At 41.2% G+C, this 20,044-nt stretch overlaps 1 protein-coding gene and 1 pseudogene across 1 annotated transcript in view; both read right to left on the bottom strand.

Annotated features, from left to right (window-relative positions):
* Positions 1-20,044, bottom strand: part of LOC124598405 (Down syndrome cell adhesion molecule-like protein Dscam2) — a 701,156-nt gene that overhangs the window by 358,064 nt on the left and 323,048 nt on the right. The window lies entirely within an intron of this gene.
* LOC124559249 lies at positions 2,311-2,428 on the bottom strand (annotated as a pseudogene).

Here is a 20,044-nt window from a genome sequence, read left to right as displayed (position 1 = left end):
GAATTCGGGAAAGAACGGCTTGCACAGAGACGCACCATCACTATTTCCGCATTCCATCTGTGGATATAACTGAAAGAAATTTTATTAAATGATATAACAAAAAATGCCGTCTACCACACTCGCTTCATAAAGGTTCTCAGAGTACGGAGTGGAAGCAGATTAGGTATTTGCAAAATACTGTAAAGCTAGTTCCGAGAAGTATTATAAAAGCCAGTTGCATAACGACTTTGTGTCTGCACAGAATTTCTGCTGAGGTTCCAGAAGAAGGAGATAAGAGAGATCGGAGTGTGTGTAGAGTCAAAGAGAGTCGTTCTTTCGCAACTTATCTGCAAATGGGAAGATGGCCATATTAGGAAGGGAGCACAATTCAATATGAACTACAAATTGTGCAGTGGAGTATTTATGTAGAAGTAGATATGAGAGCAAGCAGTAGTTTAGACAAGAAGAGAATAGAAGCTTTGGAAATGTGGTGCTACAGAAGAATGCTGAAGATTAGACGCGTAGATCACGTAACTAATGAGGAGGTACTGAATAGAATTGGCGAGAAGAAGAAGTTGTGGCACAACCTGACTAAAAGAAGGGACCGGTTGGTAGGACATGTTCTGAGGCATCAAGGGATAAAAAATTTAGCATTGGAGGGCAGTGTGGAGGGTAAAAATCGTAGAGGGAGACCAAGAGATGAATACACTAAGCAGATTCAGAAGGATGTAGGTTGCAGTAGGTACTGGGAGATGAAAGAGCTTGCACAGGATGGAATAGCATGGAGAGCTGCATCACACCAGTCGCTTGACTGAAGATCACAACAACAACAGGTGTGAGAGCAGGTAGGTAACTCTTTGGAGCATTTGTTGTTAAGCATTTGCTTTTTCTCTGGAACAGATTGGCGTATCAAGTTCAGATGTATGTCGCATATTAAGGTCGTGTGGTCTCTTGGCGATGTAAAACATTTAAACTTCTAAGTCAATGCGATGAAAAGATTCTGCCATTTATGTCACATATGTTCTAACTCGCAAAATCTTCAAAAGCCTACAGGGTACTTCCCGTTGGAAAAGAATCATTAAATTCGGCAAGAAGCAAGGTTCCACAGTACAAGTAAAGTAAAAATATCTGATAATTGTTAAATTTTTATTGTTGTTGTTGTGGTCTTCAGTCCTGAGACTGGTTTGATGCAGCTCTCCATGCTACTCTATCCTGTGCAAGCTTCTTCATCTCCCAGTACATACTGCAGCCTACATCCTTCTGAATTTGCTTAGTGTATTCATCTCTTTGTCTCCCTCTACGATTTTTATCCTCCACGCTGCCCTCCAGTACTAAATTGGTGATCCCTCGATGTCTCAGAACATGTCCTACCAACAGATCCCTTCTTCTAGTCAAGTTGCGCCACAAGCAATTCTTCTCCCCAATTCTATTCAATACCACCTCATCAGTTATGTGATCTACCCATCTAATCTTCAGCATTCTTCTGTAGCACCACATTTCGAAAGCTTCTGTTCTCATCTTGTCTAAACTATTTATCGTCCACGTTTGACTTCCATACATGGCTACACTCCGTACAAATACTTTCAGAAACGACTTCCTGACATTTAAATCTATACTCGATGTTAACAAATTTTTCTTCTTCAGAAACGCTTTTCTTTCCATTGCCAGTCTACATTTTATATCCTCTCTACTTCCACCGTCATCAGGTATTTTGCTCCCCAAATAGCAAAACTCCATTATTACTTTCCTAATCTAATTCCCTCAGCATCACCCGACTTAATTCAACTACATTCCATTATCCTCGATTTGCTTTTGTTGATGTTCATCTTATACCCTCTTTTCAAGACACTGTCCATTCCGTTCAACTGCTCTTCCAAGTTCTTTGCTGTCTCTGACCGAATTACAATGTCATCGGCGAACCTCAAAGTTTTTATTTCTTCTCCATGGATTTTAATACCTACTCCGAATTTTTCTTTTGTTTCCTTCATTGCTTGCTCAATATACAGATTGAATAACATCCGTTCGTACGTACATTGCTTTCATCGTCAGTCAAAAGTATCACAGACGAACATTACTGCATGCAAACATAGAATGTAAGTTTTAGTCATGTTTTACTAAAACTCTCCGTCCGAACAGGCCTTGGGAGGCCCAACGGTACCGACCTACCGCCGTGTCATCCTCAGCCCACAGGCATCACTGGATGCGGGTATGGAGGGTCATGTTGTCAGCACACCGCTCTCCCGGCCGTATGTCAGTTTACGAGACCGAAGGCGCTACTTCTCAATCAAGTAGCTCCTCAGTTTGCCTCACAAGGGCTGAGTGCACCCCCCGTGCCAACAGCGCTTGGCACACCGGATCGTCACTCATCCAAGTACTAGCCCAGCCCGACAGCGCTTAACTTCGGTGATCTGACGGGAACCGGTGTTACCACAGCGGCAAGGCCGCTGACCTATGTTTTAAGGAGTAAATGAAAAATATTTTGGTAAAACTTATCTCTCTACATATTTAAACCAAAATCACCTACTTGATTGTTTCTCTACGTCCCGGCTAGTCTGAGGAACAACTGTACAGATTTTGATACGGTCTTGGAATTCTCGCGACCAATATCTTGCCAATATCGATGTCGATAAGATGCAAAAATCGTTGCAATTCTCGATACACAGTATGGCTGGAAATATATATTTTTGTACGGAACGCTCAGTGTGTGAGTCCTCCTCGCATTAGTCAAGCTTTGTTTCAGCATCGACGGCGCTGGGTGACACGGCAGGACAGGACAACAGCGTTCTCGTGTGCCAGAGGACGGCAGGGGACTTTAATTTCGCGTCGGCGGTCTGCCCACAAGCCCGTGGCAGGGTCCAGAGTTCCTGCGGCGGCCCGGTGGCGGCACACATCAAAGGCACGGCCGGGCGGACACTGGCCTGCGGAGTGACGTCACGGGCAGGGCAACGGCCCGCGGCCGGGGGCTGCAGCTAGGTACCCAGCTGGACACCACAGGAATGCCGCCACTTCTCTGTCTGAGTCCACACCCTGAGAATTGCTGCGAAGTACGTCATGTCGTCTGCTTTTTGACCGTTACTGTCTTTAATTAATGCATAATTAAAGTAACAAATTTGTTTGCGTGACCATCTTCCGCAGAAAGATGCTGCCTTAGAACAAGAAAAAGGTGAAATGCATCTGGGAAAAATAAATTAATTGGCACCAGGAAAAGGTGGTTTTATTTACAGAATAAGTATATAATTAAAGCACCTTGTTGGTTTGGTGCGTAACTCCTGGAAATACCGAATTATAACGCTGGCGGAGAAAGACAACGGTTATATGGCCAAGAAAGTGTTTCTTAACCTATATGTACACTACTTGCCATCAAAATTGCTACACTACGAAGATGACGTGCTAGAGACGCGAAATTTAACCGACAGGAAGAAGAAGCTGTGAATGGCTTTTCAGACCATTCACACAAGGTTGGCGCCGGTGGTGACACCTACAACGTGCTGACATGAGGAAAGTTTCCAACTGATTTCTCATACACAAACAGCAGTTGACCGGGCGTTGTCTGGTGAAACCTTGTGATGCCTCGTGTAGGTAGAAGAAATGCGTACCATCACGTTTCCGACTTTGATAAAGGTCGGATTGTAGCCTATCGCGATTGCGGTTTATCGTATCGCAACATTGCTGCTCGCGTTGGTCGAGAACCATTGACTGTTAGCAGAATATGGAATCGGTGGGTTCAGAAGGGTAATACGGAACGCCATGCTGGATCCCAGTGGCCTCGTATCGCTAGCAGTCGAGATGACAGGCATCGTATCCGCATGGCCCTAACGCATAGTGCAGCCAAGTCTCGATCCTTGATTCAACAGATGGGGATGTATGCAAGACAAGAACCATCAACACGACAGTTCGACGACGTTTGCAGCAGCATCGACTGTCAGCTCAGAGACCATGGCTGTGGTTACCCTTGACGCTGCATCACAGACAGCAGCGCCTGCGATGGTGTACTCAACGACGAACCTGGATGCACGAATGGCAAAACGTAATTTTTTCGGATGAATCCAGGTTCTGTTTACACCATCATGATGGTCGCATCCGTGTTTGGCGACATCGCGGTGAACGCACATTGGAAGCGTGTATTCGTCATCGGCATACTGGCGTATCAACCCGCGTGATGGTATGGGGTGCCATTGGTTACACGTCTCGGTCACTTTATAAGTAGGCTGTTTAGGTTTTCTTATTGGTAACGCCACGTAGCGCTCTGTATGAAAATCACTGGCTATGCTGTGTGCAGTCTGTGGCTAGTTTGCATTGTTGTCTGCTATTGTAGTGTTGGGCAGTTGGCGGTTAACAGCGTGTAGCGTTGCGCAGTTGGAGGTGAGCCGCCAGCAGTGGTAGATGTGGGGAGAGAGATGGCGGAATTTTGAAAGTGGATGATCTGGACGTGTGTTCAGCAAAAAGAGTAAATATGTAATATTGGATATCAAGGACTGGTATATATATTATGACTTTTGAACATTATTAAGTTAAATACATTCTTTGTTCTCTATCAAGATCTTTCATTTGCTAACTATGCCTATCAGTAGTTAGTGCCTTCAGTAGTTTGAATATTTTATTTAGCTGGCAGTAGTGGCGCTCGCTGTATTGCAGTAGTTCGAGAAACGAAGATATTTGTGAGGTAAGTGATTTGTGAAACGTATAGGTTAATGTTAGTCAGGACCATTCTTTTGTACGGATTTTTGAAAGTCAGATTGCGTTGCGCTAAAAATATTGTGTGTCAGTTTAAGCACAGTCATGTATAATTGTTCAAAGGGGACGTTTCATATGTCGACTCTTAGCCGAGGATACCTCACTGAAATCTTCTAATTTTTTCTTGTAGTTTGTGCAATTATTGTAGCTTTTGTTTATTGCTAGCGCGTAATTGTAGAGAGAATCTCCTTTGTAGTTGCAGTCTTTCATTGTTGTACAGTAAAACAGTTGTGGCATGCATGTAGATTTGCATCAAGTATTTCGCAGCTGCGCTTGCGATTTACTAGATATTATTTTCAATGCTATGTTAATGTGTTTTCTTATTTTGCTCTTAAAATTGTGCTTTTCTGTGTTGTCATGTGAAATATTGTGACAATAATGGCGTGTGAAAAACGTAATACTAGGCTCCAAAGTAAACTGAGAAATGACAGTGAAAGCGAAAGCAGTGTGTTAGCGCCGCCGAGTAATGAATTAACTAATTTTCAAGGTAGCAATTTGGTAATTGTGCATAGGGAAATGGAGCGGGCTGCAAATAATGGTGTAGACAGTGAAACAATTAGTGAACAGGGAAGCATTATCGATCGATCGGTCGGCAACAGCCCGCCTCAGGATTCGGGAACGACACGACACAATCTTGCAAATACTGCAGATTCAGGTTTTGGGTCCTCACCGTTTTCTCAAATAAGTCAAGACACATTTTCTGCTTTTCAAAATGTGAATGTTGCCGGTGCAACTTCACTGCCGAAAAGCACTTAGGAACATGTTTCAGACACCAGTGCATTGTTATTACAGTTAATGCAACAAATGGGACAAAGGCTACAAAAGTTAGACACAATGGAACAAAATCTTCAAAACTTAGACACAATGGAACAAAAGCTTCAAAAGTTAGATACAATGGAACAACACCAGAAACAAACACAGCAACAGTTAGACTCAATGGAACAAAAGCTTCAAAAGTTAGACTCAGTGGAACATACGCTTGAACAAACACGCGAAGATTTAAATACTGAGTTACATAAAATCGAATCGAAATGTCAAAAGTCTGTAATGACGTAAAAACACAAATTTGTGAGCATTTCCAACCTATTTTTTCGCGGCATGAAAATACATTACAGAATCACGAAGCAGCCATAAAAGAACTGCAAACTATTGTTCATGAAAATCATGAGACCTTGCAAGCTAAAATTGACTCAGTTTCATCTACCGATTCGGTTACGCAACTTGCAAAAACTCAGGAAAACTTAAAGGACATAGTAGATACGATTTCAACACAAATGGACACTCTGAAACTTGGTTCAGAAAAACACACTGAGGAAATAAGTACACAATCGGAGGAAGTAGCCGAACTTTCGGATCAGTTCACTAACTTATCTACAAAGGTGGATAATGATCTAAATGATACAAGACCTGTAGCCTTCACTGACACAGAAGAGTACAAACAAATTAGTAAATTCAAACAAAATCAGAATCAAATTAATGCCAACACAAAAGAGAAATCCGGGAAGTACAAGATCAGTTGGCACAAGTAATACAAAAATTACATATCTCAGAGGACACTCGCGCTCCAACAGGGGAAGGGGGACTTAGAAATACGGAAAAGCCACAAAATAATGACACAGGGCATTTCGGAAATTATAAAAGAAATTGGCAAGGTGCACCGAATTTTCAGATGGAACCGCCGACACGACGTAACAATGACTGATATGCTACTCGCCGACACGATGATTTTGACTATAAGCTGTTCATTACTACAAGTAAATTCAAAACATTTAAGAATTCTGGCAACGACATTCATCCACAAGCGTGGCCTCATCAATTCTCTAATTGTTTTCCTCCCAACTGGTCATTAGAGCACAGATTAGAATTTATGTGTGGCTACTTAGAAATGAACCAGCTGAAAGAATGCGATCGGTCATTCACGATTGTCACAGTGAAGGAGAATTTTATCATGCGTTCCTCTCAGCATATTGGTCTCAAGCTACACAAGACTGAGTAAAACATAGCATCATAATGATGAAACATTTCGAACAATCTGAATTTTCTAGTCTTGTCAAACATGACCTGTCAAACCCTTACAGCCCCTCAGAACTCATCCGCATTTGCTTAATCAAATTGCCTGAACATTTACGACATACTATTTTGGCAGGACGTTGCAAAGACGACATTGAAGCTTTTCAGGGACTGTTACAGGAATTGGAAATTGACACTAACAATCGTGGAACGTGAAAACAGGAGCACAACAATTACAGGTCACATCCATCACAATTCCGCGATGACAGAAATAATAAATGGACACGACAAGGCTATTCTTACAACGTAAATCGTGACCAAAACAGACACCACCCGTATGACAACCGTTGGCAGAGAAGTAATAATTACAGGGGAAGATCACCTCTCCGCGGTAATGACTATCACAGAGACAATCAGAGAAACAGACAATATGGGAACCAAAATAATTATTATCAAGGGAGGCAGAATAACTTCAGATGCAACGGTCCAGCGCGCAGTTACGATTCAGGGAGAAATTCTCCACCACGTGACCAACAAGAAAGAAATTATGGAATCTACCGACATGATGACAGATGATATAGTCATAACGACAGACCTGAATTTCATCAGAACTGGCGGGATTCAAACAGGGCAGGGCCCTCTTGACAAGGTGAATTTGTAGAAGTTAGGTCTCCTAATCCTAATAACGACGCGCGCCAACAAAGAGACAGACAACGACTCGCACCGCAGGCAGCCACGTGCGCCGGCTGGGCTTGAGAAAAACATAGACGCCAACCTTGAGAAAACTTTTAGTATTCCTTACCGATGTATACAAACTGATAATTGCTTTGAAGTTAGAACTCTGCACACTAGAAAGGGTAAAGGATTGCACCACATTTCACATGTAAAACCGTTTATTGAGAGACAATCTGTTTTTTTTTTAACTTAGTCTTTGCTATAAAATTTTCACTTTACATTACTAGTGTGCTTTGTCAGACTTAGAATCTGTTAACATGCAACAATGTTAGAAGTTAAATATCCAGTCAAGAACCAAGAGAACTTATTTAAACAGAAATTACGAATGCATTGTTATAGTGAACAGAGGACACGGTGTTATTGTGTGTGTACATAGTTGTATGATTACGTAACGACTATAAGACTCACATACTTAGAGCATATACCAGTACTGCTGACGAGATTTTAATGCAACATTTTGGTTTACTTGAAAATACATTCTGGATTTAAAGTACTTTCTGTGAGATACCAGATGACACAGTGGTTAGTTTATGTGACAGCTACAAGATTTTATCACGACGCTACTAATGAGTGACAATTTACAATGTTGCTTTTGCGGTGTTTCTGTTTTATATCTGCACAGTTTTCTGAATTCTTCTGGAAAGGAAAACATGTTTTAGTAGGAACTTTTGCGGTATAGCTACAATGAGACATCCTTTTCCGTAGCACAACAATACGTTACAGCACAGTACTTTCTTCATCACGGCAATAAGCGTAGTAAGTAAGATATCTATACGCAAAGCATTTCACTTTTGAAACTTCCTGGCAGATTAAAACTGTGTGCCCGACCGAGACTCGAACTCGGGACCTTTGCCTTTCGCGGGCAAGTGCTCTACCAACTGAGCTACCGAAGCACGACTCACGTCCGGTACTCACAGCTTTACTTCTGCCAGTACCTCGTCTCCTACCTTCCAAACTTTACAGAAGCTCTCTTGCGAACCTTGCAGAACTAGCACTCCTGAAAGAAAGGATATTGCGGAGACATGGCTTAGCCACAGCCTGGGGGATGTTTCCAGAATGAGAAACACTCCGCTGCAGAGTGAAAATCTCATTCATTTCACTTTTGTTTATCATGAGGGAAGTACATTGACTTCTGCAGAACTTAGCTTTCGGAGGACGATAACTACGACACTTCCACAGAGATTATCTTACAACAAGAAGCACAGTTTAGCGCTACAGTATACGTATTTGAGTGATTAATTTTGTACTTAAAACATTTATTTTTAAAGGTTTTCAATTACAATGATGCAAAGGTTTTCCGTGATACATTTCATTCCATTGCTGTAATCTGTAACACCTGAGGTTATAATTACATTAATTCTCAGGGGGGTACACACCTACTTTGCGTACCATGTGTTTGGCAAGCACAAGGTGCCCTAGCTAATATGGTATTTGCTTATACAACTTTACACATCGGTACCACATTTGTCTAACGCGTAAATTACACAGCTATCTGATCATTTAACTGAGAGAGACAAACATTTATTTTACTACATCGGTGACAGATGTTTACGTAATTACACGGTTGGATAACTTCACACTTATGAAATTGTATCTTGTCTGTACTTTGTGAACTGTTCATATTTTTTCGGAACCATTGTGATACTATGAGAGCTTTGAATGATGTATTTGGTATGGGATAATGATTTTTGAAGTACGTTTGAGGTAGATGACACTATTGAAATGAGCAGAGAATTTTCTTTAGGTTTTGAAATTATTGCAGAAAGCTACGACGTTTTTGAGATTTGGCTGAGTTTTTATGATATTATTATGATGACAATGTGTATTATGCTGTTGAGGTATGTTTATGATCAATAAGCTGATGCTATATGAGGAATTTGATTATGCTATGTATTTATTATGATGAAATATTGAAGAAGTGTCGACGAATATGTATATGTGTAATAAGGTAAGGAATTATGAGTAGTGGTTAGCTATTCTGACTAGTGAAAAAGGATGTTGGAAACCAAGAATCGTACTTTAAGAGTTATGAAATGTGTGTAAATGCGTGAATGTATCACAATGCCAGCGAAAATTTTTTGGACACTGTTATATTTATAAGATTTTGTTTCTACAGATTTGTAACGCAAATATTTCGACCTGTGAAATCTTATTTGTATCAAACTGTCACTGTAGCGGAAACTGATGTACATATTTCGGTAAGGAAGGTAGGTCCCCTTGACGTAATGCACTGAAAGCACTCAGCTGCGTGACAGTCACCTGGAAAAAAGCCATTACTGTGTGCCTTTCAGAGGCACAGGTGGAGAAAAGAAAAGAGGCCATTATCCTCGCTATTGACATTTCTTTGTAGAAAGCATCGCAAATACGACACACTCAAACTTGAAAACATATGATTATACTGTGGAGCTCTTAATTTATGATATTTACTAAAATGCCTAATGAAATGTTGAGAAACATTTTACATCTATTGTCTAGTTGAGAGTTTGCTCATTTTGTTTAATATCTAGTTTCTAGCTGCACTGCAGCATTGGTTAAAATAACATTTTATAGATGTACTTATATAAATATTTTATGCCAGATACAGTAAATAATAACTCGATGACGTACTTAAAAAATAAAAAAAGTCGAAGGAGCACAAAAAGACATTTCCCTTCACAGGAATTTCATACAGAATTTTCTTTTCAAGTACTTGGTAATTTCTTTTGTAGAATAAGTTGTGGTGCACCACTTTAATTTCGTAGACATTAAGATGTGAATAGACATTTCCCTTATCTGCATTGTTGTCTTTAGTGTAACATTTTTTCTGCTTGAGCTTTGCTATGTTTAGGTATTAGTTATAGCATTTGCTGCTGCTGTTTGCCATGCATAGTACTACTGAATGTCACTTTGTATTACTCTGTTAAGCCAGTTTTACTACTGATTTATTTTTCTTGTTTGCTGATCATTGCCTTATATTAGTTGTAATATTGCTGCTTGCTTTGCCAATTTGAATTTTTTGTCATTGCTGTTTGTGTTAATTGTTTTATGCTCCTGCATTGCCTCGTCCCTTAGTTTAGCATCTGAGCTCAGTAGATTTAAGTTAGCTTAAGATGGGGTGGGCTATATGAGAGAACGAGATGTGATGAAATGGAAGAAATGCATTGAGAAGTTATATGAATAAGATTTGGGCCAAAATGAGTATTGTATACTGAGAAATAATTATTTTGAAAGAAATATGAATAGAACACAGAAAGCAATTATATATAGGACTTTTTGGGAATAATGATGAATGAAGGGAGATCTCCAAGAAGTAAACAAAGTTTTGTTTGCAAAATACTGCAGTAAAACAATCCTTTCCTTTTGTATTATTCCGCTATGTGTTTGTGTACCCTTGTGTATTTGTGTTTTTCCTGTCTTTATGTGTTTAGCTGATAAGAGTTACATTGTAGAATTTTTTTAATAATACACTCCTGGAAATTGAAATAAGAACACCGTGAATTCATTGTCCCAGGAAGGGGAAACTTTATTGACACATTCCTGGGGTCAGATACATCACATGATCACACTGACAGAACCACAGGCACATAGACACAGGCAACAGAGCATGCACAATGTCGGCACTAGTACAGTGTTTATCCACCTTTCGCAGCAATGCAGGCTGCTATTCTCCCATGGAGACGATCGTAGAGATGCTGGATGTAGTCCTGTGGAACGGCTTGCCATGCCATTTCCACCTGGCACCTCAGTTGGACCAGCGTTCGTGCTGGACGTGCAGACCGCGTGAGACGACGCTTCATCCAGTCCCAAACATGCTCAATGGGGGACAGATCCGGAGATCTTGCTGGCCAGGGTAGCTGACTTACACCTTCTAGAGCACGTTGGGTGGCACGGGATACATGCGGACGTGCATTGTCCTGTTGGAACAGCAAGTTCCCTTGCCGGTCTAGGAATGGTAGAACGATGGGTTCGATGACGGTTTGGATGTACCGTGCACTATTCAGTGTCCCCTCGACGATCACCAGTGGTGTACGGCCAGTGCAGGAGATCGCTCCCCACACCATGATGCCAGATGTTGGCCCTGTGTGCCTCGGTCGTATGCAGTCCTGATTGTGGCGCTCACCTGCACGGCGCCAAACACGCACACGACCATCATTGGCACCAAGGCAGAAGCGACTCTCATCGCTGAAGACGACACATCTCCATTCGTCCCTCCATTCACGCCTGTCGCGACACCACTGGAGGCGGGCTGCACGATGTTGGGGCGTGAGCGGAAGACGGCCTAACGGTGTGCGGGACCGTAGCCCAGCTTCATGGAGACGGTTGCGAATGGTCCTCACCGATACCCCAGGAGCAACAGTGTCCCTAATTTGCTGGGAAGTGGCGGTGCGGTCCCCTACGGCACTGCGTAGGATCCTACAGTCTTGGCGTGCATCCGTGCGTCGCTGCGGTCCGGTCCCAGGTCGACGGGCACGTGCACCTTCCGCCGACCACTGGCGACAACATCGATGTACTGTGGAGACCTCACGCCCCACGTGTTGAGCAATTCGGCGGTACGTCCACCCAGCCTCCCGCATGCCCACTATACGCCCTCGCTCAAAGTCCGTCAACTGCACATACGGTTCACGTCCACGCTGTCGCGGCATGCTACCAGTGTTAAAGACTGCGATGGAGCTCCGTATGCCACGGCAAACTGGCTGACACTGACGGCGGCGGTGCACAAATGCTGCGCAGCTAGCGCCATTCGACGGCCAACACCGCGGTTCCTGGTGTGTCCGCTGTGCCGTGCGTGTGATCATTGCTTGTACAGCCCTTTCGCAGTGTCCGGAGCAAGTATGGTGGGTCTGACATACCGGTGTCCATGTGTTCTTTTTTCCATTTCCAGGAGTGTATGTTATTTACTTTGTAAAGATATTTAGACATATTTATTCTGTTTTGTTTTAATGCTCATGTGTGAAGTTGATTTTTCAAAAGTTATTCCGATCTTTTATGTATTTACTTATGTCATAATTCCTGTAACACCGATGTATATGTTTATTTCTATTCTTTTGTACGGCCCCTATTACTACAAATTTTATCTGTATTGTTATGTTCTTTAATGATGTATTTTGTATCTTTGTTATTGTATTCTTATGTTATAAAATTGTAATTGACACCAGTTCATCAAATTAAGTTACTTGTAAGTCACATTTCACTGCACACGTTTCTGTTGGTCGTAGTATATGGACAATATGTGAGTAGTAGGGACTGTTAGTGCTTGCACGTGTGTTAATAATTCAGCAAGGGACTCGTCAACAGCATTGCTGGTTCTAAGGACAATTCCAAAAACTTTGTGAGTGCAGAAGTGGTGGTTTATGGACTTACTATATTGTCCGCAAGACTCTTCGATGGTGATTGTGCACCTGCACAGTCGCAACAGATGGCTGCTGGCCGTCTCTACAAGGACTACAGTGGGTCTGCGTCTTTGATCACCCAGCAATACCATTATTTCTACAAGGACTACAGTGGGTCTGCACCTCTGGTGGCCCACCAATACCATACTCTCTACCAGGACTACAGTGGGTCTGCTCTGTGATGACCTACCTACCAATATTCTTCAAAACTTTGACTGACTCTGCTGTGGGTTTGCTCTGTTGTGGTCCATTACCTGTCTGCATGTCAAGAGTCAACACTGTCTTTCCGTTGGAAGGACAACACTACTTCTTCAGGACTGCATGGAAATCCACTACATCCGTGTGCATTTTCTTTTACTGCTCAGACTTTGAGAAAAACACTGCTATTTTACTGTGATGAACGATCAGGACTGTCTTTATGGAATGCGAGAAAATTTTAGCTTTTGACCAACATTGTATCAATAAGTGTGTGCATTTCATTTCTTTGTTATTGTAATTGTTAAAAAATTGTTGACAAATATGTATTGGCCGGTGCCCAAAACAATTTGTAAAATTTTTTGTTGGGAGCATGGGGGGCAACGTAAGTAGGCTGTTTAGGTTTTCTTATTGGTAAAGCCACGTGGCACTCTGTATGAAAATCACTGGCTATGCTATGTACAGTCTGTGGCTAGTTTGCATTGTTGTCTGCCATTGTAGTGTTGGGCAGTTGGCGGTTAACAGCGTGTAGCGTTGCGCAGTTGGAGGTGAGCCCCCAGCAGTGGTAGATGTGGGGAGAGAGATGGCGGAATTTTGAAAGTGGACGATCTGGACGTGCGTCCAGCAGAAAGAGTAATTTGTAATATTGAATATCATGGACTGATATGTATATTATGACTTTTGAACACTATTAAGGTAAATATATTCTTTGTTCTCTATCAAAATCTTTCATTTGCTAACTATGCCTATCAGTAGTTAGTGCCTTCAGTAGTTTGAATATTTTATTTAGCTGGCAGTAGTGGCGCTCGCTGTATTGCAGTAGTTCGAGTAACGAAGATTTTTGTGAGGTAAGTGATTTGTGAAACGTATAGGTTAATGTTAGTCAGGGCCATACTTTTGTACGGATTTTTGAGTCAGATTGCGTTGCGCAAAAAAATATTGTGTGTCAGTTGAAGCACAGTCATGTATAATTGTTCAAAGGGGATGTTTCAACTTCTTGTTCACGTTGACGACACTTTGAACAGAGGACGTTACATTTCAGATGTGTTACGACCCGTGGCTCTACTCTTCATTCGATCCCTGCGAAACCCTACATTTCGGCAGGATAATACACGACCGCATGTTGCAGGTCCTGTACGGGCCTTTATGGATACAGAAAATGTTCAACTGCTGCCCTGTCCAGCACATTCTCCAGATCTCTCTCGAATCGAAAACGTCTGGTCAATGGTGGCCGAGCAACTGGCTCGTCACAATACGCCAGTCACTATTCTTGATGAACTGTGGTATCGTGTTCAAGCTGCATGGGCAGCTGTACCTGTACACGCCATCCAAGCTCTGTTTGACTCAATGCCCAGGAGTATCAAGGCCGTTATTACGGCCAGAGGTGGTTGATCTGGGTACTGATTTCTCAGGATCTATGCACCCAAATTGCGTGAAAATGTAATCACATGTCAGTTCTAGTATAATATATTTGTCCAATGAATACCCGTTTATTATCTGCATTCCTTCTTGGTGCAGCAATTTTAATGGCCAGTAGTGTATATACTATAGATACTTGGTCATGGTACGAGTCAGTATATGGTTTACAGAATGCTGGTTACAAAATTAATAAGCGAACGTATTAAAAATTAATAAAATGCGAAAAACATTATGAGAGAATTTGCAATTACGTAATGCATTACAGAGAAAAGTTATATTGCGAGAAACTCCTGTGCCAGAAGTAAACCTTTGAATTTGGATATGAATATTTGGGGTTTTTCACTCATTTTTATCTAGTTGTGGAAAGTGAAACTTTCTGAATAGTGCAGAGGTTTCCGTTCACTGCTTAAAGAAGGGTGTACATGCGTGTCTCAGTGCAAGGCATGCCTAACGATAAGGGAAACTGAGGAAAGCATCTCACCACACACTGAGACTGGGATTAAGCCTAACCAACTCATTATAGGTGTGGAAGATAATGTCGCCGCGTTCGACTGTAAGTCAGGATGGTGACACACTTTCCATATTTCTAGAGAAGTAACTATTATTCTGGAGTGCATTTAGAAGGAATGTTCTGGAAGGTGTGTTTTTTTAGACTGTAGAAGGGGGTATTACACAACAACAGCAAACATTGCTACGAACAATTTGACTGGCGAGATGAAAAAAAATGTAAGGAAACACCAAAACGAATTTTGCGCAACGTTACGGGAGAGATGAAACAATGCAATTGGCTGTAGACGCTTTACGGAGTTCAACCAGAATGTAACAGTGTCTCGAAGGAGCCACGGCGAGGTAGATGATAGTGTATTTAGCAATTCACTCAATGGCACCCACAATAGTCGATGCAAGTTGTTCCGTTGCAAACCTGCTAGTATTTCATTTATCTTAATGTAATAGCTAACATCTAGAACAGTGAATCTCAGTTAATTATTAGTATCATTTGTGTACTACTGTTTTCTTCTTGATCATTGTGTGTTGATAGATGTTGTTTCGGAATAGACGTTTGTAAAGATAAGCAGCAAGTACACTTATCGTGGCCCAGAATATGAGAATTTGGTGGAAATTGAAAGCATTTATAGTCCAGATTAATTACATAGAAATCGGCAGTACATCCACGCAACATTATGCCTCCCCACACCGTAACATCTGAATCACCAAAACGATAATATTCGACAATGCAAGTGGCAGGAGATGGGAATACGTAATGCACCCAGAAACATTGTCCAACATAATCTTTTTGGTGATACAGGCGTTATGGTGAGGGGAGTCATGATGTTGTGTGGGCACACGACCTCCAAATCTTTAAACACGGTACACCCAATCGTCAACGTCGCTGTGACACGGTACTCCCTCCCCACGTGCGTCTTTTCAGGGGTGCATTGGGTTCTGACTTCATTTTCATGGATGACAAAGCACAACCCTATCGAAACCGCAGGTGGAGAAGGATTTGATAAGCGAGGATATTCGACGAAGTGGCGGCTCTGCCCGTCCCTCCGACGTAAGGGGAGACATGCGCGAAATCGGCTCAACAAATCGAAATTTCTTTTATAGTTATTTCAAATGCTTTGTAGTTTCCTTTGTAAAATGAGCTTTGCTTCATGGAAACCTGACAATAATTTTCCGAGATATCGTCAATTTTACAATACGTTGTCCATCAAGTGCCACACCCATTTTCGTGTTACTGTAATATTTCGTGCATATGACCTCGTGGTATGTTCTTGTGATGTTAGTATCTTTGATTTACATTTCAATAGTTTTCCAGCCTGTAATCAGTATGACAATTGAACGTCATTTGACAACAGACAGTGATCACTTTCTTTTGTTTACTTACACACGTGAATGGCTGTTGTGATTCATTTCTGCAAAGGAAATGCCAAGAATAAAGAAGTTTTCACCAAAGACAAGATTCAGAGGAAATCAATACACAAGTAATAATAGCAGCAAACAAGAAGAATGTCTGCCTTCACGTACTTCAAACAAGCAACCCTGAAGCGCATCAAGAATGAAGTTGAAAGTGTTTGACTGTCACATAAACCTTTAAAACAGAGACAAATTGCGGAAATATTGTAATTGACTTGAGATACTGAGTGAATTTAGCAGTTCACATACACGATGTGGTACTATATCTTTGAGTTAGAACAGAAATATTCGCAAGGGCATTGTGAGTCAGCTAGTTTTAGAATGTGTTAAGTGCAAATATACTGCGGCAACAATGACGTCTAGCTTTGGTCCAACGACGTTATATGACAATAATATACACCTTGTAAATGGACTCAGATCGATAGGTAAAGGTATGAGGCAGGAAAGATATTCTGTGCAGTTTTAGATGTTCCCCGGCCTCCCACGCGATTTTCAGTTTATAATAATTCTACACACATAACAGCTTGTTTTGATAGTTCATGGCAGAAACGAGGGCACACGTCTCTCAGTGGTATTGTTTCCATCACATCTTTTCACACTGTAAAAGTTTTAGATGTAGAAGTGGTGAGTAAATTTTGATTTGTTTGTCAAAATGCTCCAGGAGCAAAACACATCTGTGAAAATGATTATAGTGGACCAAGTGGGGGTATGAAGGTGTCTGGAGTATGAAAAATATTTCAGGCCTCTGTCAGTGCAAGAGGTGTCCCGTACACGAAATATCTCCGTGATGGCGACATTAAAGCCTTCGCAAAAATCTGTGAAGAGAAGCATATGGCCCTGACATTCAGATTACAAAACTAGAATGCATAGGACACGTTCAGAAAATACTTGACTCAAGGCTGTGAAAGCGTGTAAAGGAAATGGTAGGAATTAAATTATAACATGGAGAAAAAAAAGCTTGGAGGAAAAGGACATATTACAAACTGTGAAACAGACGAGCTACACGTTTACTGTGGGCCAGCCATAAGAAGGAACTGTAATGATTTGGAAAATATGAAAAAAGCTGTATGGGCAATATTTTCCCATAAAGTATCAAGCGATGAAGGCCCGCAACACAGCCTTTGCCCAAACGTTCCTGAAACTTGGTGCAAATATAGTCGGGCATAATGTTCTGGTGAAAATTATAAACACAAACACTCTTTACCTCTAGCAGTTATGAGTGAAGTAAAACCTGTATTTAGGGACTTGGCTGGTACTGATCTACTCAAGAAGTGCTTACATGGAAAAACTCAAAATTTGGATGGAAGTTTGAATTCTGTAATTTGGAATCGCCTACCGAAAACGGTCTTTGTACACTATGAAAATTTGGACTATTACATGTTGTTTTGTCTTTTAATGATGGAACATCAAGAAAAATTGATGTATTGGAGGGACTTGGAGTAAATGCAGGTGCGAAAACTAGACTAGCGTTGTGTAATATCTAATTTTCAAGAATTCGTGAAGCGGACATAGCTACTCTCAATTGCACAAAAGAAGAGAGAAAAAGAAGAAGAGCCAAGTATAAAAGAAGGGAGGATGCCTATAATCAAGATGATGCTGAATATGATGGAGGAAAATATTATTTGTATGTACCGTAACAAAAATTTGTAAATAATATACAAATAAAATTTTAAACGAAGATTTCTCAGAACTACATTTTTTCTACTGTAGGTACCATTATTTCCTGATTGGTTTGTCACAGAACGTTAAAATTTTATGCAGTTGTTCCAAGACAACAAATGAGCAAACACATGCACATTTGACATTGTGCGTGTATTTCTTTTGAGGTAGGCCAAACACAATTATAAATTTTATATAAAAATAAACGAAACCAAATGTTTGAAAAATTTCAAAGGTTCTCTAAAAATTCAGTGTGCCTGAATTTGCATTAAATTAAAGCAATTATTACTGAAAATATGCATATCAAGTTTCAAGGTTCTATGTTTAATAGTTTGTTCAGAAACGGTACCTGAATACCACGGAAATTTGAATTGCCGGCGCGGCATAAGGAAGATGGCTCGTGCCTGTCATCCCTTAAATTCCGTGGAGCAAGTGTGGGATGTACTGGGGAACACGTCCATACTGCACCAACGACGATCCAGCGGCCTTCAACAGCTCCGGTGGAGGAGTGAAACGACCCACAGTAAGAACTCCGTAGCTGCCTCGTGCAGAGCAAGCGCTGCCGTTCGCGGTGATTACACGTCCTATTCCGAACCTTGTCCCGCCTTTTATAATGTCTAGTGGACCATCATGAATGCTGGCGACTTCAGTGTAATTATTGTCTTTGAATGAAAGTGTCTTTTCTCTTCGTTTCATTGCGTATTTCCTTCAGTTACCGTGTGTAGTTTACTCGAGGTGTTCTCTCTATGTATGATCCAACTTTCATCGAGTTGTGTTAGTCGACAGTGACACATCACGTGGAAGTAACTTTCGTCCCTAAGTTTAGCACACCAGGGTAGTTTCCGATGTGCTGCCCTACGAGGCGGCGCAGCACGTATCTCCCTCCCTGTCTGTAAAGGCTTCCTTCTCACTCTCACTTCCTCTCTCCGACGCCGCCGGAGCTGCAGTACCAAGCACGCAATCTGTCTGGTGAAACAATGTTCTTCTTCTTCGCTTCGGAACTTGGCTGGCGTACTTAGACCCACTAGATTTGTTTGCGTACAAGAATGTAATAGTGGGCAAACGAGAGATCCATGAAATTTATAACTTTGATATATACAGTTGCGTCCAGGTCTACGGAACAGAAAGTAATATACATTTACAAGATCAACAATCTGCAAAAGCATACCACAGCTGCTATATTCGTAGTAGAAGGAGACCTGCAGCAACGAGCCATAAATGTATTCTACAAAGGTTCTAAAGGATACTATATTTTAAAAATCTCATCATCTGTGTTTCTGTGTTCATGGGCAGCAACTTGGCAATTGGTCCATTTATCAACTAAGATCTCTTTATACATTACTTTTCACTTCCCATAACTCTGACCACAGATGTATGGCATTTGTGAAATTCATAGTTCTCTCATTGTACCAGCGAATCACACTAAAATACTACCATAAACATTTGACTGTTATTTCAAATTAACTTAATAAATTACTTGAGTCTTTCCATCAAAGGATTGCATAAGGTGTGGTACGAAGAGGAATATCGACGAGGAGTGTATTTTGAACAGCCACACCAAACTTCTGTATGAACCACCAATAGCTCAAATCCGAATGGTGATTGCAAGTCCTGTTGTAAATTGTTATAGTGATTTTCTTATTATTATTGGTATTATTAGTTCTCGGACCAACTGATTTTGTTACATATTCAAGATCGTAGGTTTTTTAACTCGAAAAGCCTTTTTCCTTGCTACAGTATAATAATATCTACTCGTGTACCAGAAGAGTTTCTTTTATATTAAAGGCGTCTTCACTGGATTTTTTCTATAAAGTTTTGATTTATCTACACTTATAGTTTCGAAACAGTTCACGCCATAATTTTTTACACGAATAAAACGTTACTTACAGTTGCTAGACCGTGTTGCAAGAATAAGCCCTCTTTTCACTCCACCTACATGTGCCAGTTTTTCGTAAGTGTGTTGAAAGTGCGCAGTCCTACATATGACTAGTTTCGCAAGACAGACGAATAACAGTAAGTAACAATTT

Source organism: Schistocerca americana, chromosome 1, assembly GCF_021461395.2.
Source record: "Schistocerca americana isolate TAMUIC-IGC-003095 chromosome 1, iqSchAmer2.1, whole genome shotgun sequence".
NCBI classification, from domain to species: Eukaryota; Metazoa; Arthropoda; class Insecta; order Orthoptera; family Acrididae; genus Schistocerca; species Schistocerca americana.
The sequence above is the reverse complement of the archived record's forward strand: the minus strand, read 5'-3'. Positions and strand labels throughout refer to the sequence as shown.